Source organism: Mus caroli, unplaced genomic scaffold (assembly GCF_978045245.1).
Source record: "Mus caroli unplaced genomic scaffold, Mus_caroli_1 scaffold_14, whole genome shotgun sequence".
NCBI classification, from domain to species: domain Eukaryota; kingdom Metazoa; phylum Chordata; class Mammalia; order Rodentia; family Muridae; genus Mus; species Mus caroli.
Window position 1 is genome coordinate 1,487,342 of NW_028227269.1, and position 26,960 is coordinate 1,514,301.

Consider the following 26,960-nt stretch of genomic DNA (forward strand, 5'->3'; position numbering starts at 1 on the left):
AAGAGGCACTGGGTTTGATCTATAGTAGCAGACACACAAATGCATAAAACACATACACAAACAAAAGCACTACTGTCAAAATGAGTGAAGCATCCTTCCTTTAACTAGAGGATGACGGACGTACATTATATGAATGCATAAAAACCCAATATTCTGTGCAATTAATATATACCTATAAATGTTTTTAACAGCTAAAAATATGTAGTTTGTTTAGTGAGTAGCATGCTAAAAATATGACCTTTCTTGCCATACAACAGATGTGTTTGTAACTATAATAATTTTTTAGAAGTTCCACCATATCATAACCTTAAATTGAATCAAAGAACCAACTCCTTTGTTTTTCAAATCTAAATTTTTTGCAATTTGTTTACAAAAAACCCTATTATTTAACAATCTGATTAAAAATCAAGTTTTCATTTCAAACCAGGTTTTATCCCAAGGCAAAGAAATAGATAAATCCTTGTCTACTCTGAGCTGTTTAACGTCTAAGTAAGCCTTCCTGCAGTTGATCCCTCTTACACAGAACTCAGACAGTAGCTAACTTCACATGGAAATCGGGGTTGTGTTAAACATGTAGCATGCCTATGTCTACTCAGCTGTGAGGAGAGCATCACTTGAGCCCAAGAGTCCCCAGTCAGCCTGGGTAGCATAAGAAACTCCGTCTGACCGCAGTGTCTGGACAGACTGCAGTAACTAACCACCAGTGTCACGTCTGCCTTAGTGGCTCTTAGTGGCTCTCTTTCCTCCTGCGTTCACCCCAGCCCACACTATACCACACAACCACACTTCGTCACTTAGGATCATCTTTAAAGCAATACTGTTTCAGTATTTCCACCAACTACTGCTACCAGAAGGTAACTAAATATGCTTATTCCTGTGTATTAGATTCTGGCTCCATGGAGTCCAGACTTCGTCTTTTCTCTCAAAAATTCTGTTAACAGAAAAAAAGAATAAGCTCCTGTTATAAACATTAGCTTTGTCATTCAAAAACAATGTTTTATCTTACCAATAACCTATGCCCAGGAGCAAAGCCTCCTCTTTCTATATAATTTCAATAGGTATGAACTCTTGATTTCAATAGCTATAACCACTCAAGAGTTATAATGGGTCTCTTTGATTTCTTACTACACAGATAGACAGGTGCGGGTGAGGTGCAGGGAGGAAGGTGATGGTCCATGGGAAACAATGCCACATTTAATTAGCTATGCTGGGTCATCAAAGAGCCATGATCAAGGCACTTCAGGAAAAGGCTGTCTGTAGCTGTGACCCATCTCTTTCTCTTGGGGGTGAAATCAAACTTGCTCTTTCTCAGAGTCCATGTGCCTCACTCATAACACTGCACCATCTTATCAGCATCTTACACTCTCCTTTTTGTAACTGGGCTGGGAAAAGTCAGATTTCCTCCTGAAATGCCTGCCCATAGCAGATACTCTTCTGGCATCCTGGTGTACTGGTGTTATTAGTCAACCTTTGCCAGACTCAAAGGCAATTTTTCTTTTTTAGTTCTTTACACAGAACATAACAGTTATGCATTAAAATCACTATCATATCTTCACAGTTTCCCCATATGCCCAAGCCTTGGACTTCCTAACTCACCAAGGCATATTTTTTCTTTTACAGTTTTATATATTAAAGGATAAAGCACAATTTTTGGAACAGTACTTTGTAGTTGTTTCTCAAACAGACAGGTATATTTACTAAATGCATATCCCATGTGCTAAATACCATAGTAAGTAGATTGGCTTATTTTATCTCAAGTAGCCTCTAAAAAGTCAAGTGCAATTACAAAATAGGTGTAGGAGTTATGGGGAGGAGGTGTGTAATGTTACAGAGAAATTCACAACGTAGACTGATAAAACCAACAAGAAACTGAAGTAAGAGGAGCCACAAATAAGCTGCTTACAGGTCAAGGTATTTCTGCAGCTACAGATGCTGTGATAGCACACTTGACTCTTAGATTGTTCTGCTACATACTAAACTAATTCTTTGTCTGTTACTCAATTCCTTGTATTAATAAAGGAGTAAACTCAACAGACCTCTCTATTCTCTTAAGCATTAAGACAAGTTCCAAAATCAAAATTACAAATGAAAAGTGGCCTTTTAAAATTGGACTCACCAACCAGCATACTGAAAAAACAAATGTAAAAACAATTAAATAAAATAATTGAAAAGAATTCATTAGGATTGAAAGTTCTACAGAGAGAGGCAAGACTAGCGAGTCAGCAGACTGCAAGGCTGGGCGCCCTGGAAGTCAGTCCAGCCTCCCGTACAGCAGATAATTAACTTTTGGCACTTAGCCTCTCTTCACTGGAGTTCTTGTGAGAGTCTAGTGAGTCAATCTGCATAAAGTGCTTAGAATAGAGCCTTAAATAATAAATACTACACAGCCAATCTGTCCTTTGTGAGAAATATCTTCTTTACTGAAAACTCAAGAAGTTATCTGAATTAAGAACTCAGCTCATTGCTAAGTAAGCATAACTGAACAGAGAACAATTTTTGGACATTTTACTTAAGGGATGGAGTTTCAAGAACCTTTTGAGAAAATTATAAACTATCTTTTGTCCCTTCCACCAGTACATAAACACCTAACATGAGCAATGACCAACCATTTGACAGCAAAACTCATCTCCACAACAGACTTGCTTGTACACTGGAAAATAATCAGATCGAAGGCATACCTTGCACCCACAAATATTTCAATGTGTCCCCCAAAATATCAGAACTGTGAAAAGAGAACTTCATGCTATTATCATATTTAGAACTAAGGATAGATCTTGAATACCAAATATCCAATCAGTATTCAAATTTCCACGATTGTGCCATAGATGCCTATGGACAAAATCTGGACCATCTGAAAGTTCCAGCATGGCCAGCAGTGACCTAATGTTCTGTCTGTCTGTCTGTTTCTGTTCCTCCCTTTACTCAGACTCTGAATGTACCCAGCATTTCATTTCATATATTTCCCTATTCCCATAAACTAGCAGTTAGAAGTAGAGACTTGATCAGATTTGGATTCAAATTTAATTTCGAGGCAAGATTACTTCACGGGACGGCTGTACTGTAAATGCCCACTAAGTCTTCCTGTAATGTTAGCAGCCACTGGCGACCTTTGCTTAAGATCAGGAATTTGTTCTAGATGGTGACATTCTGCTCCATTGCCCTTTCTCCTTCTACTAACTAAAACTTTCTTGAGAAACCCTGAAGTATAGCTGGTTCCTAAGTATACTTCAAACAAAATGAAGCATGGCAGCTTGTATGTTTATAAGCATCTTAGGGACTCACATGTAAAATACATTTAAATGTATTCAATGTGAATCACTATATTGTTGTTACGCTTATCAACATGCTAAAGGTCTCCTCTTTGACCAGCCACAGCCCACTGCTTTTGCATCTGGATTGTTTTGCTAAAGCCCCTCCCCCCGCCCCTCCCTTTTTTAAATAGCCTCATTGCAAAACTGTTTATGATCACAGATTGGAATCAGTTTGAGATGCAACCAATCTTATTCAACCTATTCCTTTTTAATTCTTTATTTTTACTAAAGTAAAAATTTCTAATTAAAAACCACATGTCAGTAGATTGGCTGATATGATGGAACATGAGACATTAAGCAAGAGTTTTCACTTACATCTACTTCCAGTAGTCTGTTGAATTAAAAAAAAAAATTAAAGCATTATTATATCAAAGCTGATAACTAGATATTTTAATCTGAGCTGCTAGAAGACAAAGATTCCTACTTTTTCATGCTAAAATTTACTTTATTGTTTTTCTTCTCTTCTGGGTTAATTCCTGTATGTGATTCTATGTTAATTCCTAATGTGGGCTTCACTGTGACGTCTTATACATGCTTCTCAAGCTCTTTGCTCATTACCCTCTTGTGCCCCACACTGGTCCTTGCCCTCTTCTCGCAGGCCTCCCTGATACTTCCCTGTCATACATGCACACACTTTAATCTAGGTTCTACATATGAGGAAAAAACCTAGGGCTTATTTCACTTAATATGATGGCCTCCACTGCCGTCCATTTTCCTCCTGATGACATTGTGCCATTCACCTGCTGCTGAGCAGCACCAAGGCTGACTCCATCATTAGGCCATTGTGAACAGCATCAAAGAAAGCATGACAGGCAGGCCTCTTTGCTGTCTGCTTACTTGGGTTCCTGTTCTACAAACCCAGGAGCGGCATAGCTGGACCAGGGTGCACTTCTAATTTAAGCCTTTTGAGTAACATCCCTACGGATTTCCATGGTGGCTGCACTAGTAACTTACACCCCCACCGACAGCTCCCCTCCACAAGCTCTGCTCCCCACATTCTCATCAGTGTTTGTTTTCTTGATGACACTAATTCTGACTGGGATAAGACTGAATAGCAAAATAATTTTGATTTGCATTCTTTTGGTAGTTTGATGTGGTAAACAGTTCTTCATGTATTTATTTGGCCATTTGTGCTTCTTTTGAGAATTTTCTGTTCAGTTTATTCACATTTATTAATGAATTATTTCCTTTAATTTTTTTTTTTGAGTTCTTTAAGCTTTTTAGATACTAATCTCTTGTCAGTTGCACTGCTTGAAATTTTTCTCTCCTGTTCTGTTCTATAGGCTGAGTTTTCACAGGCTCTCTCCTCTGCTTGGAAGCAGTCATTCTTGTTTTGTTCTAATGCAATCTCATTTGTTCATTCTTTATTTTTTATTTTATTTTATTTTGGGTTTTTCGAGACAGGGTTTCTCTGTATAGCCCTGGCTGTCCTGGAACTTACTTTGTAGACCAGGCTGGTCTCAAACTCAGAAATCCTCCTGCCTCTGCCTCCCAAGTGCTGGGATTAAAGGCGTGCGCCACCACACCCGGCTCTTTTGTTCATTCTTGTTATTATGTTGTGAACATTTTGAGAGTACTATTCAGAAAGATATGCCTATGCCTAAGACTTCAACTATTTTCCCTTACCAAGTTCAACTTCAAGTTTTAAATTAAAGCCTTATATCCATGTATCCATGTTGAGTTGATTATTACACAGAGCCAAAGATGGGAGCATGGTTTCATTCTTTTACATATGGATACCTCAGATCTTCTAGCACAATTTGCTAAAGAGGCTGTCTTTCTCCAAAGTATGGTCTGAGTACCTTTGTCAACAATCAGATGGCTGTAGCTGTGTAGGTTTATTCCTGACATTCTTATTTTATAACACCGACCTACGTGTCTGGTTTTGTGTCATTACCATGCTGTTGTTACTATGATGGCTCTATAGTATAATTTGAGCTTAGGTATTGTGATACCTCCAGAACTGCTCCTTTAGCAGAAGATTGATTTAGCTTTTCATATTCTTTTGTATTAGCAAATTAATCTTAGAAAAGATTTTTTTTCTACTGGGAAGAATATATTAGAATTTGATGTACTGAATCTTAAATCTTTTTTTAAAGATTTATTTTTCATATATGTAAGTACACTGTAGCTGTCTTCAGACACTCCAGAAGAGGGTGTCAGATCTCATTGCAGATGGTTGTGAGCCACCATGTGGTTTCTGGGATTTGAACTCAGGACCTTCAGAAGAGCAGTCAATGCTCTTAAGCACTGAGCCATCTCTCCAGTCCTTAAATCATTTTAATAATATATTCACAATATATTATAATATATTTTAATAATATATTAATAATTTCACAATATTAATTCTGCTAATCCAAGAATTTGGGAAGTTTTTGGATCTTCTGGTATCTTCTTTGATTTCTCCTTCTGCCTCCTGCTCCCCTAATCCCAGTTTTCTGTGAATAGCACTGCTCTGTGAATATCCCCTTCCCCTGTGTAGTTCAGGCTGTCCTGGAACTCTGTGTAGACCAGGCTAGCCTCAAACTCAGAGGTCCACCTTGCTCTACCTCCCAAAGGCATGCAGCACCTCACCTGGTCAGACCTAAGAGTTCGATGGTAGTGTTTTTTGCAGTCTTTTGTGTGTAGGATTATACTGTTTAAACATGGGGATAATTTGACTTCTTCCCTTTCTATTTGTATCTTTTATTTCTTCGACTTGACTTTAGCTGTAGCTGATACTGTGAGCACATTATATTAGATAAGGATGTAGAGAGTTGGGCACCCTTGTGTCATATATAAAGGAAATGTTTCTGGTTTTCTCTACATGTAGTATACTGTTGGCTCTAAGGTTTGTCATATATATCCTGTATTAAGCTGAGATAGAGACCTCCCTTTCCTAGCCTCTTCAGGACCTTCATCATGAAGAACTTTCATCATGCATGGTTTCCGTCTACATCTTGTGACTTCTGTCCTTAAATTTATTTATGTTTTGTTTTTATTTTGTTTTTGTTTTTTGTTTTTGTTTTTTCGAGACAGGGTTTCTCTGTATAGCCCTGGCTGTCCTGGAATTCACTCTGTAGACCAGGCTGGCCTCAAACTCAGAAATCTGCCTGCCTCTGCCTCCCGAGTGCTGGGATTAAAGGCATGCGCCACCATGCCTGGCTGTTTGTTTTTATTTTTGTTGTTGCTGTTACATTTGCTGATTTGTATATGCTGAACCATGTTCATTCTTACACCCCTTAAGTAAACTTAGTTACAGTGTATTGTCTTCTTTTTTTAGCATCTTTTTTATTATTAATTATTTATTTACATTTCCAATGTTGTTCCCCTTCCCTGTCCCCCCCATGCCTTTAAGAGGGTGCTCCTCCATCCACTCCCCCACTCCCCCACCCCCCACCCCTCTAGCATCACGCTTCTCTGGAGCATCAGTCCCCTCCCACTCATTAGTAAAATTGTTCCACAGTTTTCTCTTTTTGTTGTTAGTTTTCCTGTCCTGCTTTTGTATCAGAATGGTTCTGGCTTCACATACATTTGTTACTGTTTCTCCTCTAGCTATTCAATGAAACACCTAGTGTTAGCTCTTCTTTAAAGGTTTGGTAGAATCCTGCAGTAAATGCTTTTATACAACTGTGTACAAATTGTATATATAGGTCCTCTTGATTTAATTTTAGAAAGTGATATGTATCTAGATTTTCCAAGGCTGTTTGTTTGTTTGTTTGTTGTTATTTGTTTGCTTTGGAATACAGGTTTTCAAAGAAGTTTCTAATTGACCTCTGGATTTCAATAGAATATGTCCTTACAGCTCCCTTTTCATCTCTAATTTTATTAATCTGGATCTTCTCTCCAGTTTTAATTCCACTACAGTTTTTGTTTCTTTATTTACATTTCAAATGTTATCCACTTTCCTAGTTTCCCTTCTGAAAATCCCCTATCCCCTCCCTCCCTGCTTCCCAACCCACCCACTCCCATTCCTGGCCCTGGCATTCCCCTATACTGTGGCACAGAGCCTTCACAGGACCTAGGGCCTCTCCTCCCATTGATGACTGACTAGGCCATCCTCTGCTACATATATACCTAGGGCCACAAGTTCCACCATGTGTTTTCTTTGACTGGTGGTTTAGTCCCAAGGAGTTCTAGGGGTACTGGTTAGTTCATATTGATATTCCTCCTATGGGGCTACAAACCCCTTCAGCTCAGTTGAAGGTGAATAACACTCTACTCAATGATAACTTGGTCAAGGAAGAAATAAAGAAAGAAATTAAAGACTTTTTAGAGTTTAATGAAAATGAAGCCATGGCATACCCAAACTTATGGGACACAATGAAAGCAGTCCTAAGAGGAAAACTCATAGCTCTGAGTGCCTCCAAAAAGAAACTGGAGAAAGTATACACTAGCAGCTTGACAGCACACCTAAAAGTTCTAGAACAAAAGGACGAAAATTCACCCAAAAGGAGTAGAAGGCTGGAAATAATCAAACTTAGGGCTGAAATCAACCAAGTGGAAACAAAAAGAATTATACAAAGAATCAACCAAACCAGGAGCTGGTTCTTTGAGAAAATCAACAAGATAGATAAACCCTTAGCCAGACTCACTAGAGGGCACAGGGACAGCATCCTAATTAACAAAATCAGAAATGAAAAGGGAGACATAACAACAGATCCTGAAGAAATCCAAAACACCATCAGATCCTTCTACAAAAGGCTATACTCAACACAACTGGAAAACCTGAATGAGATGGACAATTTTCTAGACATATTCCAGGTACCAAAGTTAAATCAGGATCAGATTAACGATCTAAACAGTCCCATATCCCCCTAAAAAAAATAGAAACAGTCATTAATAGTCTCCCAACCAAAATCTGGAAGAAGCTGAAGAGGAGGGAGACCGTAGAGGAGGAATAGCAGTCTCAATTAACCTGTATCCCTGAGATCTCTCAAACATTGAATCACCCACCAGGCATCATACACAAGCTGACATGAGGCCCCCAACACATACAGAGCAAAGGACTGCTGGGTCTAGTTTCAGTCAGAGAAGATACACCTAACCCTCAATAGACTGAAGCCCCAGGTAGTTTAGAGGTCTGGTGGAGTGGGGTGGTGCATACTGGTAGAGACAGGGGTCTCCTCCTCATAATGGAGGAGGTATGGAATGTGGAACAATTGGAGGGTGAATTGGGAGGGGGAATAAAATTTGGAGTGTAAAAAACCCAAAAGAATATATGAATAAATAAATAAATGAATAATAAAAAAAAAAAGTCTCCCAAACAAAAAAAGCCCAGAAGCAGATGGGTTTAGTGCAGAGTTCTATCAGACCTTCAAAGAAGACCTAATTCCAATACTCCTCAAACTATTGCACAAAATAGAAACAGAAGGTATTCTACCCAATTCATTCTATGAAGCCACAATTACTCTGTTTCCTTGATTCTTGTTCTTTTAGTGTACATTTCATTAATTTTACCCAGTTTTCATTATTTATTTCTGTCTACTAATTTGGACTTGCCAGTTCTTTTTCTAAGATCTTATGATACAATCATTAAGTAATTTGAGTTCTCTCTGACTTGTTTTTACATGCTTATTTATATTTGTGTGGATATATGCATGTGTGTGTGTACATGTGTGTGTGTGTGTGCTCGCGTGCAGACATCAGAAGTTAAACATCAGCATCGTCCTCAATAATTCTCCACATATTTTGTGATGCAGGCTCTCTCTTGTATGTGTGTTGGGTGAGCACATGAGTGTGTAGTTATATGTGCCCATGTACATGAATGTGGAGGGCAAAGCAAGGCATTGAGTGTCTTCCTTTATCACTCTCTGACACACTGCATTGTAGAGTTTCACTCTGAACTTGAGTTTGAGACTGGCTAGACAGCAAGCTCTGGTGATACAAGACAGAGTCTCTCACTGAACCAGACACTCATGGATTTGGGTAGATTAGTTGGTGAGCAAGCCCCAAGGATCCTTCTGTTACAGCCTCTTCAACTATAAACTCCCCTCCTGAAAATGCCTTAGCTATATCCCAAAAGTTCGGGTAAGTTGACTTTGCTACTATTACTTGACTCTAGGAATTTTTAATTCCCTTACTTTTTATAACTTAGTAAAATAATCAGATAGTAAAATAGTTAAACTCTTAGAGATTGAGTTATTGTATGATAAGTCAGACTTTATAAAGTCCATATATCTCATTAATTCCCTTACTTTTTATAACTTAGTAAAATAATCAGATAGTAAAATAGTTAAACTCTTAGAGATTGAGTTATTGTATGATAAGTCAGACTTTATAAAGTCCATATATCTCATTTCTAAATAAAAATTTGTGATATTAATGAGGTTGACCTACATGAAATACTAAATCAGGCCCTCTGAAATAAGAAAAACAAAATTATCATTTGTCAATAAATATTTATTCAATTTACAAATTATGAATTCACAAACATGTAAAAACATTCCCCTGGGTAGACAGCATATGATAGTGTGGCAAAACATAATTCTATAGTTGCTGACCATTTATTTCTTTACAATTTCTGAAAAGATATGGGTTTAGTGGACAAATGCTGCTTACAGCTATAATTCTTACTCTTTTCAATACTGAATCACGATTGAAAATAAATTATTGAATACTAATTCTATCCCTGAAAAAGATTAGAATATGAATTGATATGTTGCAATCTCTATACCCAATAATCTAAGACTCCCATTCCTATAGCTTTTTGTAGTTTTTCTGTAGTTGTCTGTGCTTTGAGCTGAAGGAGCAAATGCAACTTCTTTGGGCTATAAGTAGTTTTAAAATAAATCAACCAATCAACAACCAAAACAAGACACAAAAGACACAAACAAGAAAGCTCTTGTCAGATCTTCAATGCTAACCAGCAACACCTAAATGAAGTGTTGGTATGTTCTCTGACTATCAGAGCTTTCCTTCTACCGAAAAACAAAATACCCGCTAGCATACATATGACACTAATTGCTTTTCAAGATGGTATGCCTTTGATAAGACATTTTTGCCAAAAGCTTATTTTACTTTCTCTCCAAGCATAATATTTATCAGTAACTTTGAAACTGGTTTTACAAGCCTCTCATTTGTAGCGTATACTGAGATTTTTTTTCTATGAAAAGGAAATTCCTAGTTACCTTAGTAGCAGGGCTCTCGTTTTAGTAATAATATTCATTAATATCACTCCATAACTCATTTACATTGTTTTATGCACGCATTTCATGATACCTCTAAATGCTAATTATTATAAAGAAGTTAAGAATCATGAATTCAGTTTCCTGGGGTGTCAGGAAAGAAGCCTGTGCATCTATGAAGACCACAGCACAGCACAGCACAGCACAGGCCTCACCCTTCCCTCACCTACTTTACTCAAATTTGTGTCCAACTCTTTCCTTAGTCCAGACAAAAAAAAATTTAAAGGTAACACAGTAGTTGTGTAATGTGTAATGTGTAATGAAGAACATATACTCTGGTAAATTTTCTAGGGCCTTAAATCATTCTCTCAAGTTTTACTGATTTCACTTTATTGGAATCAAACCCAGAAACACAATCCCATAGTCTCAGAACCTAAACTTCTCTAAAACATTGTCAGAGACTTCAGTTCAAAGGTATTAGGAAACGCTCAATTCTCTTTATTTTCAAAAGGGAAAATTACCTCATGAAACCTTGCATTATTGGGGAGGTAGGTATGTGAAATCGATTAATTCAAAATTTGACCAAGAATTTAAGCTACGTATTTTAAACTACAGAGAAAGTTTAGGAGTAGAATCACAGCATCCACAGACAATTAGCAGGCAACGTCATATGATCATAATTCCTACAACCAAATCTTGCCTATTGGTAATAAACAAATTAAGGGAGTCAAAATCATGATTTTATGGTTATACATCATTTGTTTTCATATGTTGATTTTAGTCTTGCTGGCCTCAGAGTACTCATGCTGAGCAGCCTATGTCGCCAACATCATTCATAATAAAGTTTTAGAGGAACTTACATCTTTCCACAAATCTAAAAACTATTTTTTTTTGTTTTATGGTAAAGCTTGGACACTCAGATGATACTAAGTAGAGTTAAGAAGAAATGTCATATCTGAAAACAATAAGTACGATAGTTCTAAGAGTAAGACAAACCATTTATTTATGCATTACTTATCTTTGATTCAAAATGACACACACACAAAATAAACATGGGAAGGTACATGTATCTATTACTAGATGCCAGTGACATTTTTCAAACGTGTTACCAAGGCAACATCACACCTGTACCTGATATGAGCTAACTTTTCTTTAAGAGAGTGATTGATTGCACCATCCTTTGCTAGGACGGAAGTCTTTTATAGCTAAGGCCAGTTTAGGCTTGCCACTGCACTATTCTTACTCTTTTTAATGTACTGCTTTCCTTATTTTCCTAACAATATGGAATGAATCCTACTAGTAGGTGACACATTATTCTTAGTTTTTGTTTTTGTTTTGTTTTGTTTTTTTCCGAGACAAGGTTTCTCTGTGTAGCCCTGGCTGTCCTAGAACTCAGTCTGTAGACCAGGCTGGCCTCAAACTCAGAAATCCGCCTGCCTCTGCCTCCCAAGTGCTGGGACTAAAGGCGTGTGACACCACTACCCAGCTATTCTTAGTTTTTTATCTTTCTATTCTAATAAAATACTATTTTCTAAATTTCTGTAAAAATACCTACAAATGAATCAACTTTGTCTACCCCAACATACATTCTTTACATCTGTCTAGAAAAATATAGTAAAAAACCAAATATTTCATTTTTTAAATGAAACACATAAATAACTCTTCCCTGTTTATAATCTGTATGCATTCTAAAAAACGAGATAACTGCTGTTGTTTTTGTTTCCTATGACATTACCTTCCTTTTTGGTTTTAGTTGTCTTATGTATCCACCCTGTGGTTTAGAGGAGTCACAGTCTAGTATGTTTCTTGCCTTCCTCTTCCATGTGAAAGTAATCCACCAGACCCAAAGGTCCCATAAGAATAACAGTGACACTCCTGGACACTGAGTTTAAGAAAAAGGGAAAACAAGTTTCTAATAGACCCACAGAATGTCCTCACTAGAGGTCACACTATGAATGAGTGGGTGGGTCTGTTAGGATGTTGGATTTAGTGGTCAAAGTCAAGGATCTTTACATAGTCAAATAACCACTAAATTGACTTTCTTTTTATCTTTGTTCTGTGGAAACAGGGTCTCAACCTCATGGTGACTCCCCTGTCTCAGTCTCCTAAGTCCTTGGAATACAGGTGTGCAGAGGACACTCAGATATGGTCTACTTCAGTACTAATTTACCGAGTATTAATCTTATCATCAATAATACTCTTTGTTAGTTAGAAGAAACATATCTTCCAAAATCTAAATTTTTTCCCTTGCTGATATTTTGGGGAAAGTGGAGTGAGGCAGGACATGGGACCAGTGGACTGTTCTCTAAAAGCTACACACTTGAACATATAAGAAGATTTAAGGGGCTAGAGAAATGGCTCAGCTGTTAAGAGCACTGACGACTGTTCCAAAGGTCCTGAGTTCAAATCCCAGCAACCACATAATGGCTCACAACCATCCGTAATGAGATCTGATGACCTCTTCTGGGGTGTCTGAAGACAGCTACAGTGTACTTATATATAATAATAAATAAATCTTTAAAAAATATTTAAATTTATAAAGCCTATATACAGAAATAAAAATTACAAAGTCACTACCAAAAAGTCAAGTTAATAAAACTGCCTCAAATACCTTTGAATAAGTAGAAAGTCTGAATGTTGGTGTCTTCATTTGGAAGCAAGGTCTCCTCTTATGAGATCTTGTCTGAAGGGCCGTGGTTTTACCATCAGATCAGTTCCAGTTACATTTCCTTTAGTATGGACAGATCTAAAACAGAAGGAAAAAGGGACACTTAGGGCACAGAAATCACGATGGATTCACTATTTCCCTGCAAGCACACAAGGATTCTTAGATGCTCTAATTAGTTGAAAAATGACAATTCTCATTCATGTCACTGCTGCAGGTGGGAGAGAAATTAAATCAAAGATTAAAGGTATAAAAGGAAAATATATAACATTGCTCAGAAGTTGACTGATAATTTTAAGGTCCGATAGCTTATCGTGATCTGCAGCAAGCTGAGTGTGCACTGTTGCAAAACCACCAGGAGCCTCAGACTCTGCTCACACAGAGCTGCTACAGTCGTCGCAGTGGCCTCTACACCCTGGCCCAGGTAACACCACACAATGGGAAGAACAGGAGTTCAGAATAAGATAACTCTGCAATAGCAAAGAGCCCAGTGTCATGACAGTGCTCATATCTGGGCTACTGGCAATGCGGAGCACTCCTATTCCACCTCAAAGTTGCCACCAAACAGTGGGCACTGCACAGCCAGGGCCTTCTTAAGAGGGTAAGACCTACTGGCTCTAGTCTTCCAACTCAGGGTGAAGTTTGCATGCTAGGAAGCTAACCCTACCAATTATGAGCTGCATTCCCGGCCTAAGTACCAACTCTCCTTTAACATTTCTCTAGATTACAAAAACAGACAATCAAGCCTCAGAGATCATCATTCTATCAGATCAATTTAGGGACCTGGGCTACTTAGTTCTACCTGTGCCTCCCAGGACTGCCATCCAATCAGCTTTGTTCTGAGCACTAACCATCTGGCCAGCTTCCTTCTCTCCTAGTCTCATACCCAGTGCTCTCTGCTTTCTCACCCACCCCATTTATCCCACAACTTCAGTCCTTTATTCCACACAAATGGCCAAGTGTGTGGAAAAAAGTGTTCAGCATCACTAATAAACAGGGAAATGCAAATCAAAACCACAATGAGATCTCATCTCACTTCAATAAGAATGGCTACTATCAAAAAGACAAAAGGCAGCAAGTGCTGATGAGGATGTAGAAGAATGGGAACCCTTGTGCACTGTGGTTGGAAATGCAAATTACTACCTCCATTATGAAAACGGTATGGAGATTCCTCAAAAATTAAAAATAGAACTACCATATGATCCAGAAATCCATTTCTGGGTATATATCCAAAGGAAATGGAATCAGTGCATCAAAGAGACATCTGCACTCCAATGTTACTGCAGCACTATTCATAATAGCAAGAGATGAAAACAGCTGAAGTGCCCATCAACTGATGAATGGGTAAAGATAATGTGCTATACACACCCAATGGTGTATAGTCAGCCATAAAACAGACTGAAATCCTGTCATTTGTGACAACATGGATAGAACTGAAGATAATTACATTAATTGAAATAAGCCAGTAACTGAAAGATGAGTACTGCATAATCTCGCTCCCATGTGGCATATAAAAAGTTGATCTTGGAGACGTTAAGAGTAAAATGGTCATTACTAGAGGCTGGGGAGATTAGGGGAGGGAGGGAGACTGGGCAATAGGCACTAACTTAGATAGAAATAACAAACAAATTCTGGTGGTCTGTTGTACAGTGCTTTTAACAATGTAGTAAGTACTTCAAAGAGATTGGGGGGAAGTTAAGTAGGGTTTTATTTTTTTGTTTTTTTTTTTAATCACAAAGAAGTGATAAATGTTTGAGGAGACAAGTGTTTAACTTGATTAAGAACATTCCATAATGAACATATACATATTTCATTACATATCCATCACATGTTAGGGAGGTACAGACAAGTAGATCCCTGAAGCTTCCTGGCTAGACAAGCCTTGGTTATGTGGCAAGTTTTAGCCCATGAGATTCTATCTCAAATAAGCAAGGAGGATAGTAACTGAGGAGCAACAGCTGAGATTGTACTTTGAGCTTCGCATGCATATGCCTGCATGTACCTATGAATTCGCAAAGACAAACATGAGGAAAAAAAATCACATGATATTCCACAAATAAGTATGACTTTAGTTTTCATCCATCAGTTTAAAAAGATACATTTAAAACTTCAACCCCATCATTGTATGGATTATGTATAAATTAAAAACTATGTAGAATAATCTTGAATTGGAATTAGGGAAATAGCTCAGTGGGCCGAGAGCTTGCTGCACAAGCATGGGACCTATGTTCAGATTCCCAGCCCTGGGTGTTTCGTTTGAGCATCTGTCACCCAAGTAACCAGGAATGAAGACAGGCGGTACTCCAGAGTCCAGCTGTATTGATGAGCTTGGGATTCAGTGAAGAGATCATGTCTCAAAAAATAATAATGTGAAAAATACCCAACACTGGCTTCTGGCCTCCTTGTGTAAATACTTATATGTGTGCTCACATGTGTGCAGACACACAAATACATATATACATACATACATACATACATACAACACGTGCAAAAATTTAAATCTTAAAGATGTTTATTCTATTAATAAATGAGTTCCCTTCTGTGTTGTTTTATCTTTTCTCTCAAGCTGACTCTATGACTCTATCTGAAGCCAATTAACTATCTACCCACTGAGAAATAGAGGGACACTTCTCAAAGTGACTAGTCTCAAAATCTGAAAGCAGCCAACCATCACTAAGGGTTGTTGTCAATTGGCTTGAGAGAAATCAAACAATGTGCAAGAGATAAAGGCCAATAAATGTTCTGTTCTACTTGGAGGGTCAGTAGTGCTTCACTAAAGAGGTAGTCCCTCTAGTTGGATTTTCATAAATGAGGCAAATAAAGGAAAATGGAAAACATTATAGAAGATTAGTGAGAATGGCACACACCTTGTCAAGAATTCTGGCGGCTCGCACAAGCAATGCCCCAGTAGACTTGAGTGTGTTTGACCACTTAGCTCCTAGGTGGTGACACTGACTGGGAAGGTTAGGGAACTTTTAGCCTTGCAATGGGAAGGTCATCACTAAGGCTGGGCTTTGGGAGCTGATACCTTTGCCATTCTTCTTGTTTTCTCTCTGCGTCCTCTATGTAGATAAACATATGAGTAGCCAACTTCCTGCTTCTGCTACCATGCCATGCCTTTCCCCCATGACGGACTGTATCCCACTGGAACCATAAGCTAAAACAGGCCCTTTCTCTTCTAAGTTTGCTTGTGTGTATTTTATCATAGCAACAGCAAAGTAACCAATAAGGAAACTACTGCCAGGACACTGGGGTTGTTGCTATAAAGAACATGGAAGGGTTTGGAACATTGGACTATTGAATGCTGTAAGCAGAGCCTACTGGGCCCTTCTAATAGAAGCCTTGCAGACAGCTCTGCTGAAAGGTAATGAAGGCAGTGGAGGTACGACTCATGAGGTTTTGAGCTAAACAGGACACTATTAACAACTGGGCTAGAAGCCTTCCATGTGCCATTTTGGCAAAGAATCTGGCTGTATTCTGCCCAGGTCCTGGGAATTTGCATCAGCTAAATTAAAATGCAACAGGCTAATTGCTTTGGCAGAGTTTCAAGACAGTGTAATACTGAGTCTCTGGTATGGTTGTTATTGACTACTCTTGTGCAGTTCTACAATGAACAAACAAACAAAAAAAAAAACAAAAAACAAGTGAGGCAGAAAGGAATAGAAATATGTAGCTTGGTGAGGAAGCTTAAGCTTTCAGTCAAGTGTTTTGAAAAGAGGTAGTAATGGTTAAGGAGATTAATTACTAGAGAGAGTCTGCACTGAAAAAATTGAAAAGGTACTCTGGGGGCCAAACCCCAACTTGTGGAGAGAAACCTCCAACTTATGAAGAGAACCTAGGAATTACTTGATCCTAGCAAGCAATTGCCTAGTAAGGCTTTCATTGGCTTCAGTGTGTAGAAGCTGCTGTAGTTGTAATCTAAGGGTGCTGGGGGCATCTTAAGCTAGCATCTGAGTGTGGTAATCTCATTAATGTGGAAATGGTTTTAGAGACAAGAAAGAGACAAGATTGAAGAGGTCAAGGACTGCTTTCCCCTAGTTTCTGAGAACCACGGAGGATAGGCAATGTGTAGCAGGATTGAGGTGCCTGTAAGTAGATCTTAGGAGGCCACTGGTAAAGCAGTAAAGGTGAAGTCCAGAATACAGTGGAGACACTAAGATGTCAGAGATGTCAGGACTGTGGGATAGCAAGGTGAGCAGCATACAGAGAGTCCATCCAACCCAAAAGGAAAGATGTATGTGCCAAGCAGCAAAACTGAAGGGGGTAGCAATGTACGCCCTTTAAAACTGAAGACCTAACATGTGACAGGATTTAGCATTTGCCCTGCTAGGCTTCAGCCTTGCTTTGGTCCCTGTGTTCCATTGTATCGTCTGTTCCATTTTGGAGTGCTAGCATATTTAGAAACTATGGGCTTTGGCGTTTTGAACAGCAATGATTGAGGGGCTTTTGAAGAGGCTAGACTAAATGCATTTTTGCATCATAAAGTGGCCATGAGCCTGTTCTTTCCCTCTGCTTCCTGTATGTGGATGGAGATCTGATCCACCACGTGAGTGCTCCTGCCACACATGACTTTCCCCAGCATGACAGACGTGCTCTCTCTGGAACCACAAACTAAAATAAACCTTTCCTCCCTTACATTGCCTTCCTCAAGGTATTTTATCACAGCAACAGGAAAGGGGCTAATACAGACTCTAAGTAGCTCCACTTTTACGCAGAAGGTAGAAAGCCACAAAAGCATGCATGCCATCCCTGAGGTGGAAGGGGATATCTCTGTCTGTCTGTCTGTCTGTCTGTCTCTCTCTCTCTCTCTCTCTCTCTCTCTCTCTCTCTCTCTCTCTCACACACACACACACACACACACACACACACACACACACTTCTCTTATTCTAACAATGATGCAGAATGGAGCAACCTAATTCATTTGTAATTTACAAAGTAAACCTAGTAAAAGTCCCCCTTGGAGGAATAAAATTCCTGCAAAGAAAGACTGCAAACTGTTTGGTAAATCACAGGAAATGAAGTGTCTAGTATACAATAGTTTAATAAGAACTGATCTGAAACTTTAATGAATTTTTCAAAATGTAGTATAAACCAGTAATGTCACTTTGGAATAGCTAAGGCTCCCCAGACACAAAGACTTAACTGGAAGATGATCCACATATCTTCAAGTTTAGTGAAAACCTGTTTCAAAAAATAAAGGTGGAGAATGGTCCTGAAGATGACTGACTTCCATGTGCATGTAAACAATCATATACACATGCCTACACACACACACACACACACACACACACAGAGAGAGAGAGAGAGAGAGAGAGAGAGAGAGAGAGAGAGAGAGAACAGGAGGCCAGAGGAGCCCTACATTATTAGAACAGTATATGTGGGTGGGGTCTAGGAACAGGTCTAAAAGCTTGTCTGTTCTCCAATGGGGAAAATAAACAAACAACAAAACAAAACAAAAACTCAAAACAATAAAATCCCTTTCACTTCAGTGTCCAAGCAAAGTCCACTGCTTAAAGGGAGAATGAGATCAAAATACTTAGGCCTCCGGGGAAGGGTATGTGGTTTGGAAAAACACTCAGCATAAGAAACAAAGATCATTGTTGCTAGGGTTGAAGAATGGGAAAAGGTAACAGGCAAGGGATGCTACACCAATCACAAGGACACATCTCCTACAACTAGGGGAAGTGAAGGTATTCCTGCCCAGGATTAATCACAAATAAGTGGTAGAATATGACTTCCATAAGGGAGTAAGGGCAAGAATGTGGACAAAGCCCAAGCCTCAATGCCAGACTGCAATTCCTTCTGGATCAGGATAAGAGAGGAGCCCAACCTACACCACAGCACAACAAAGAGAAGCACTAACCATCATTAGGAGAAGGACAGCCACACAAAGTACAACTCCTCTGCAGAACAGATGTGCAAAGGCTGAAAGGTGAGGGTGGTATAGAACACAGAGGGGAGCAAGCACGGAATGCCAGACGCAGTGCTCTAGACACAAGAGAACAGAGACCGAGTGCATGGGAAACCGGAACAAAAACGAAAATGATAAAGTTGTTGAAACCATAACAGATTTTAGTGTAATCAAAGTATTAAAGAATCTAGTTTAAAAAAAAAAAGTGGACCAGCAAGTGTGAAAAATGTGGAGGGAAGTTCTCCAGGCAAGAGAAGAGTGCCTACCAAAAAAGAGTGCTGGAGAGGAAAAGAAATACACTTATTTTTCCTCTTTTTCATTTTCATGTTTTTGTGTATGATGTGCAAGTATGTGTACATGTTACATGTATGTGGATAAATGTTTGTGTGTGTGTCTGTGTGTGTGTCTGTACACATTGTTTCACATGCATGTGGAGGCATGAGGCTGATGGCAGGAAACATCCTCTATCAATCTTCCATCTAATTCAATGAGGTTGGGTCTCTCAATCAAACCCAGAACTTACCAATATGGCTAGACTTGCTAGCCAGCTTGCTCTAAGAATCCCTTAGAATATTTGACTTCCAAAAATAAAATTACAGGCAGCTTCCATGAACAACAAACATTTACCTGAATTCTGGGGGTAAGACCTCTGGTCTTCATGCTTGTGGGGCAAGTAATTAACTACTAAGCCACTTTTTTCCAGCTCTCCTCTTATTTATGTTCACTTCAGGTTATTTACTAATTAGGCAAAGAATAATATAATTATTGTAGGGTAAAAACACATATAGAAATAAATATTACAGAAAAAAAAGAAAAAGAAATGAGACCAATTTTTCAAAGTCTATCACATGACATATGGAGTACATATTATTTTAAGCAAGATGTGATATTGAAAACATGTATTTTTAAACATTTGTATTGTTTTGTTTTGTTTTTCAGACAAGGTCTTCCTATATAATTTTGGTTGTCCTAGAACTCACTATACAGAGCAGGCTAGCCTTGAACTTTGATCCACTATCCTGTGCCTCCTAGTACTGGGACTGAAGTTGGCTAAGATAGATATATATCTTTAAAAATCTTGGAATAATAGTTCTCACAAGCAACAGATATTCTCCCAGCATCATTCTCTGCACACAAAGAACTTTCAATGAAGCCTAGAGACACACATGCACACCACATGCACATATTCATTAAAAAAAGGCAAAGAAATACTTAGGATAAGTTCAACAAAATAAATGAAAGATTGATGTGCTCAAAAGAAATCAAGCACTTCAAGATACTGTCCTGAAAACAGAATGTTAAACCACAACTATCTGCAAGATAAATATCTGACAAAGAACCTATTTCTACAATATAATTGTTTAATATAGCAAGAAAATAACTATCTAATAAAATAATAGGAAAATACCTGAACAATGCAAAGATGACAACTCTACCACACATCTTAGGGATCCAGTTTGTGTCTTTAATCTTCCTCTAATCCTTTGCCTCCTCACTAACCCAACTCCTGTCGGGATGGAGCAGTCAGAGTCTACCTAACCCACTCCTGTCGGGATGGAGCAGTCAGAGTCTACCTAACCCACTCCTGTCGGGATGGAGCAGTCAGAGTCTACCTAACCCACTCCTGTCGGGATGGAGCAGTCAGTCAGAGTCTACCTAACCCACTCCTGTCGGGATGGAGCAGTCAGAGTCTACCTCAAACAAAGAAGTAGCCACAAGTGAAGCACAGTTGTGCTTTTCAGCTTGAGTTACCCATGCTCAATGGTAGTCCAAAATATTAAATAGAAAACACCAAAAATAATCTATAACTTTTAAATTGCATGCCACTCAAAGTAGTCCTGTGTCATCCGCTCTGAAATGAAGATGACAAATTCTTGAGGTGTTCTCAGAATGTCAACAGTAGCCTGAGGCTATGTCGCACTGCCTAGGTCATTCATCCTGTTTCAGATGATCACATGGGCACTGTAACATCTCATGTCATTACTGGAAGGGTAAGTACAGTATTCTTATAGTACACCTACATGCTGGTGATGCAACCAAAGCCCTGGGAACACTAGCCACGCCTTTTACCAGTAAGCCTCATTCCCAGACTCTTCCTGTATATACAGCTCATCTCATCTCATTTTTATAGAATCTCCTCATCCTTTAGACAATTTCACAATATATTGTAAGATATATGTCATTTAATTACTCTCTCACTGTACTGCTTCCAATATTTTGACACAGCCATCAATGCTATGTTATGCAGGAAGCAGAATTACTAGGCTAAAGAGTATCTGCATTTGAATTATGGTAACTTTTTTGTTTTGTTTTGTTTTGTTTCATTTTAAGATAGAGCCTTTCTATATAGACCCAGCTACCCTGAAACTCATTATATGACCATCCTGGCCTTGAACTCACAGAGATCCTCCCACCTCAGCCTCCCAAGCGCTGAGACTAACAGCATGCACCATTCATTATGATACTTCTGATGAGCTGTGTTCCACAAACTTTACCTGGGCTTTAGAAAAACAGGGGATGTGTCGTCAACTTTCCATATCAGGTTAAATTCTTATAGAACAGCTCCAATTACCAAGTAAAGGTGTTTTGAACGCTTTAATCTAAGATAAATTTGTATAGAGTGAAAATAAGAGGTTTTTAAAAATATATTTATTTCATTTCTCAAGACTGAGTCTAGGCCAGGCAGTGGTGGTGCACACCTTTGATCCCAGCACTCGGGAGGCACAGGCAGGTGGATTTCAGAGTTTGAGGCCAGCCTGGTCTACAGAATGAGTCCAGGACAGCCAGGACTATACAGAGAAACCCTGTCTCAAAAACAACAACAACAACACAAGACAGAATCTCATGCTATACCCTAGTCTGGTCTAGAACTGGCTATGTAGCCCAGGCTGGCATTGAACTTGCAATCTTTGGCAAACATTGCAAGTACAGGTATAAGCTACCACACCAGGCTAAAAAGACTTGTAGCAAGGCCTTCTGTAATTTTAAAATCTTTAAATTATGATAATTTTTATTTAACATTTATAAAATCCAATTTCTAACATGATTACAAATTAGAATATAAGATCAATCAAAGCCATGTAAATACAATTAAAGGATTAGATCATGCAATAGGTGATACGGCCATGTGCTCTCCTCCAAAGATGACTGGTGCAGATTCTTTCCTTCCAAGTGATGAGACTTCACTTCCCAGACCCTCCACCCTAGCTGGCCCTGTGTCTTACTCTGACCAGGGGATATGATGGAAATGATATCCTTAAACTCCAGAGCTGGATAGGACCAGCAGCTTCCCAGTTTGGCTCTTAGAAGCCAGAAGACAACATAAGAAATCTGAACATCTATCTAATATCACAATGTTGTGGAGAGGCCATGGATAGATACTTGGGAGTATCAGTCATATGAGTGAAGTTACAGACAGAACAGCCCAGAGGAGCAAGCAGCTGAATAAGTGTGATCCCAGTCAGAGCACACAGGAGCAGAAGGCCCAGGTAACTGCTGCCCACGTTCTGGTCCTGTATAACTGTTCAAAAGAAAAAGTTGTTTACGCCATCAAGTTTAGGGGTAATATTTGTTCTGTGTCATTAAAGCAAATGAAACAGATACTATCAAGCTTATGGTAGCAGCAAGTTATAAATACTGAATATCAGACAGAATTCAATCTACCTATTCCAGGCTGTAAATTCTCATTGGTTGACAAGAAGAAAACATGTAAAAATTTTATCCAAACTATATGAAGTTATTCCAGGACTAATGAGTCTAGTGGACTTAGTTTCAGAGGTAATTTTAGAAAACACACATTATTTAAATGATATTCCTTGCTGAGAGGTTCTGAACAGACAGACGAAATATTAAATCAGAGCTGAACATACAGACATTTTCATGTCATGGGAGACCAAGGTGACATGATTTTGATATTTTTGTTCTTTGAAGGCTTAATGCAAGGAACTAGATGAATGCATAATTAAGAGATTCACCAGATTGTCTTCCCCAGAGCTGATGTTTTAAGTGAGTTTTTGATAGTCATGAAATGACTATCAATTTTTGGTTAAATTTATTTATAATAAATATCTTACAATATTGGTCAAAGTTAAAGGTATATATTTAGGGCCCTAAAGTCTCCCCCAGATCTCTCCTGAACTGCTCCTATGATAAACACCTTATTTTCCTTAACATATCCCCAAAAAGTACCTTGCTCTTGACATATTTAATGTTAAATAGCCTCTGTTCAAAGAGCCATTTCTTCTCAGTCACTAAGTGCCGTACCCACTTGAATCCAACCCCTTGGGAGAAAATGACCCACAAATCATTTAAGATTCTTCATTGTAAGATAGGCAAATGGGATCACTTATTTAACTATTATTTTTATCAATGTGAATTCAAGAATATTTAAGTTTTGCTTGCATTATAATCAATTACTATGGGCTTGGTTTGTTTTGGTTGTTGCAACCTTGGCCACTGGGTACCTTTTACAGATTGGTTTCTCTTCCTTCTGCCAAGCCACTGCCCTTTCAGTTTCCAATAGTCCCTGCTCCAACCCTAAAATCACACATTCTTAAAAAGCTTTAGCTCGCTTGCTCATCCTTTCCTTTCCTTCCTTCCTTCCTTCCTTCCTTCCTTCCTTCCTTCCTTCCTTCCTCCCTCCCTCCCTCCCTCTCTCCCTTTTCTCTCTTTCTTCCTTTCCTTTCCTTCCTTTTTCTTTGTTTCTTGCTTTTCTTTCCTTCTTTTCTGTCTCTTGCTTTGCTTTGCTTTGCTTTGCTTTGCTTTGCTTTGCTTTGCTTTGCTTTGCTTTGCTTTGCTTGCTAGCTTGCTTGCTTGCTTGCTTGCTTGCTTGCTTGCTTGCTTGCTTGCTTGCTTGCTTTCGAATAGTATTAACCCACACAGTCTGAGTGCTGTGTTTAAGTGCTACTTGGTATTACTGTCTCTGTGCCCTCCTGACAGAGCTAAAGAAGAATGAGAAGAATGTCATTGTTCATATATACATCCATAATCATTTCTGAAGCTGTTAACTACACTAAACTCAACAAGCACTCATACTAATGTCTTTAACACACAGTTCATTATAGTCTTCCTCTCATTTAAAACTTCACTCCTCAAAGTGAGAAACCTCTCTCCACCTGCTGTCATTTCCTTATGTTTCTAATGCCTATAGTCTTTCCAATTTTCCTACCTTTTTAAATCCTAAAACAAAATCCTCATTTTAGATGTGTCTAAGAATATGACCTAGAAAATCTGTCTGTTTACCAGATTGATTTGTTAAACTATCGATAACTATATCCTGTGGTGATTTGGTTTAGATAGGTTCAGATACTTGAGTATGTGGCCCCCAGTTGGTGGAACTGTTTGGGAAGGATTGGGAAGGATGGCCTTGTTGGAAAAGGTGCCACTGAGGGGTGGGCTCTGAGGTTTCAGAAGACTCATGTGATTCCCAGTTAGCTCTCTTTCCCTCATGGATATGGATCAAGATGGGAACTCTCAGCATTCCTTCACTCTGACATCGTGAACTCGAACCTCTGAGACAGAAGCCACAAATGCTGTCCTTTATACATGGCCTTGGTCATGCTGTTTTATCATCACAATAAAAAAGTAACCGTGACACTTTGCAGATTGTTTCTACCTTAAGTCTCTTTTCTGAACTTTAAATCTGAATAGCTATCAGTTCGATCTCAACTTAGGTACCCTACAAGCGACTCTTAGTAAACGTGTTATCCTTCCTTAATCTTCTTCAGGGCTCATCTACTGAATGTAGTCATTCTTGGCGTCATCATCATCTATTTACCTGCAAAAGCTTCTGCATCAATCTAGCATCCAACCACCAAAACCTACTTATGATCTCCATCTTTATGATCCTACTATAGCCAGTCTATTGTCACCTCTGACCTAAAAATATTTATTACTAGAACAAAAGAATTAGTAAGGCAATCCCTTGGTTGATCTCACTGCCTCTAATCTCACCTGCCTCTAATACAATTATACTCTAGCTTAAGTGATCTTTTATAAAATAAACTAGATCATATCTATATCACTTCTGCATAACTAAAAATCCTACCATGGTTCCCCTTTCTCCTAAGATAAAAGTCCAAATACCCTGGCATTGCTTCCCTGATTCTACATGGCACCTGCCCAGTTTACCCCTGCATGATAGCCTATTTTTTATTTCATATTCTTTGCAAGTAATCTAAAATCTCAGTTTCCTCCTACTCCCACCTCCTGATTACTGTGATTATAACCATATACCACATACAAGCCAAATTTTCAACTAGAATCTTCCTAGTGTTTTAATCCAAAGATGCAGCACTTTTTTTTTCATTAAATTTGAGACTAGATTCCAACCAATCTGATTATCTTTTGAAAATAATTCCCTAACCCTTTACTCCCACCAATAACTGGAGAATTTTCTCTTATCCTTAAACAATAGCAGTATGAGTAGCATATTTCTAATCATCTTTACTTGGTGAGTTTTTTTAAAGGTGAGAATCTAGCAACATTTTCTTTGAGCATTTGCTTATTACTAATACATAATCTTGCCTAGAAACACCAGCTTTTATATAGTGGACCCCTGGGCCTGTCTACTTTGTACACTATCTTTTTTGTCAAAATATCAGACTCTTCCCAAAATTCTGCAAAACTAGTTGTAATAACATCCTAATCGACCAGTGTGTTTTCCTGGAGTGTCCAAGCTTCTTTTCAGTATAATTTTAGTTCAGAATGAGCGGTGTCATTTTCCAAAAGCTTTTACCTGGATCATAACACATTCCCTCTAAGCCTAAGAACTCTGTGATTTTTTTTAAAACACATTACAGGTAGCCATCTGCTGTGAAAACTCAAATTGTTCCTTCTCTTGAGTTACAGAGTCATTTTCCCTCCTATTAGTTTACTGTCTGCTCACATCTACAAAGGGAACGGCTTACATTCTTTCAGAACTGGGAGCTATGACTGGATCTTTCAAGGATTATTTGGACCCATGTTTAAACTATGCTTTTTTAATTGTTCATTTGTGTTAAACTTGGAACCAAATCAGCTGGTTCCATAACCTCCTCTTGGGCTGCACAGAAAAGGCTGCAAAGGCTGGCCTCCCATGGCACCTGGGAAGAGGCTGGCCTCCCATGGCACCTGGGAAGAGGCTGGCCTCCCATGGCATCTGGGGAGCAGCTGCCAAGGCTAGCCTTGGTAAGCAGACTTGCAGCAGTAACTGCAGACTCCCTTAGTCAAGCAGGATTAGCTTTAGTTGCACAAGAACAAATACCTGTGGTTAGAATGGAGAGGTTTATTTTTCTATTGTAAAAGGTCTGGGAAAAAATGTCATTTGGGATAGACTGGCAGCTCAATAGCCACACAGAACCCCAGATTATTTCACTTTCTCTTCCTTCTAGCCTTGCTCCATGGCATCCAGTGTTCCACATCATCTTATGGCCAAACAAAACAACAACAACAACAACAAACCTACCACCAAAGCCACAGCAATTACATTCATGTCCTAGCAGAAAACAAGAGGAAAGGATAAGAGCCCCTGAGGTTTCCCAGATGAGTCCATTCCCTTTAAAGAACATTCCTAGAAGCCCTGCCCAAAGACTTCTGTTTCTAGCCACCAGGAAGTGTCATTTCATAACTGTGCTCAGTGACATGCCCACAGTAAGGCAGTTATGTTACTAAGAAAGAAACGGAGAATAGACATTAGGCAGGGAACCAGCGGGCTCTACCTCATCATTTTTTTCTCTCAAACAAGGTTCTAGACTTTCAGTGTTATTAATTATAATACCAAATTAATCCAGGAGGATGAAATGCATGTTCTCCCGCAGGCAGGCAGGCAGGCAGGCAGGGAAGAACCTCATGTGTTTTAAGGCTGCCTTAAATCAAATCAAGCCACTAACTCTTTAAAACTTTTTTTTAAATACTGTGACAAAACAAAATCTCTTCATACTATGTTTGCATAATTGGTTTTCAAAGACTATGTAGCCCTAGATGTGGC

General features: G+C 38.8%; 1 protein-coding gene across 8 annotated transcripts in view; it reads right to left on the minus strand.

Annotated features, from left to right (window-relative positions):
• Ncoa1 (nuclear receptor coactivator 1) overlaps nt 1-26,960 on the minus strand; it is a 257,999-nt gene that overhangs the window by 189,297 nt on the left and 41,742 nt on the right. For all 8 annotated transcript variants that reach the window (XM_085830179.1, XM_085830180.1, XM_029484858.2 and 5 more), the window contains exon 2: nt 13,029-13,163. The gene's annotated coding sequence lies outside the window, so the exon portion shown is untranslated. The remainder of the gene's footprint in view (nt 1-13,028; nt 13,164-26,960) is intronic.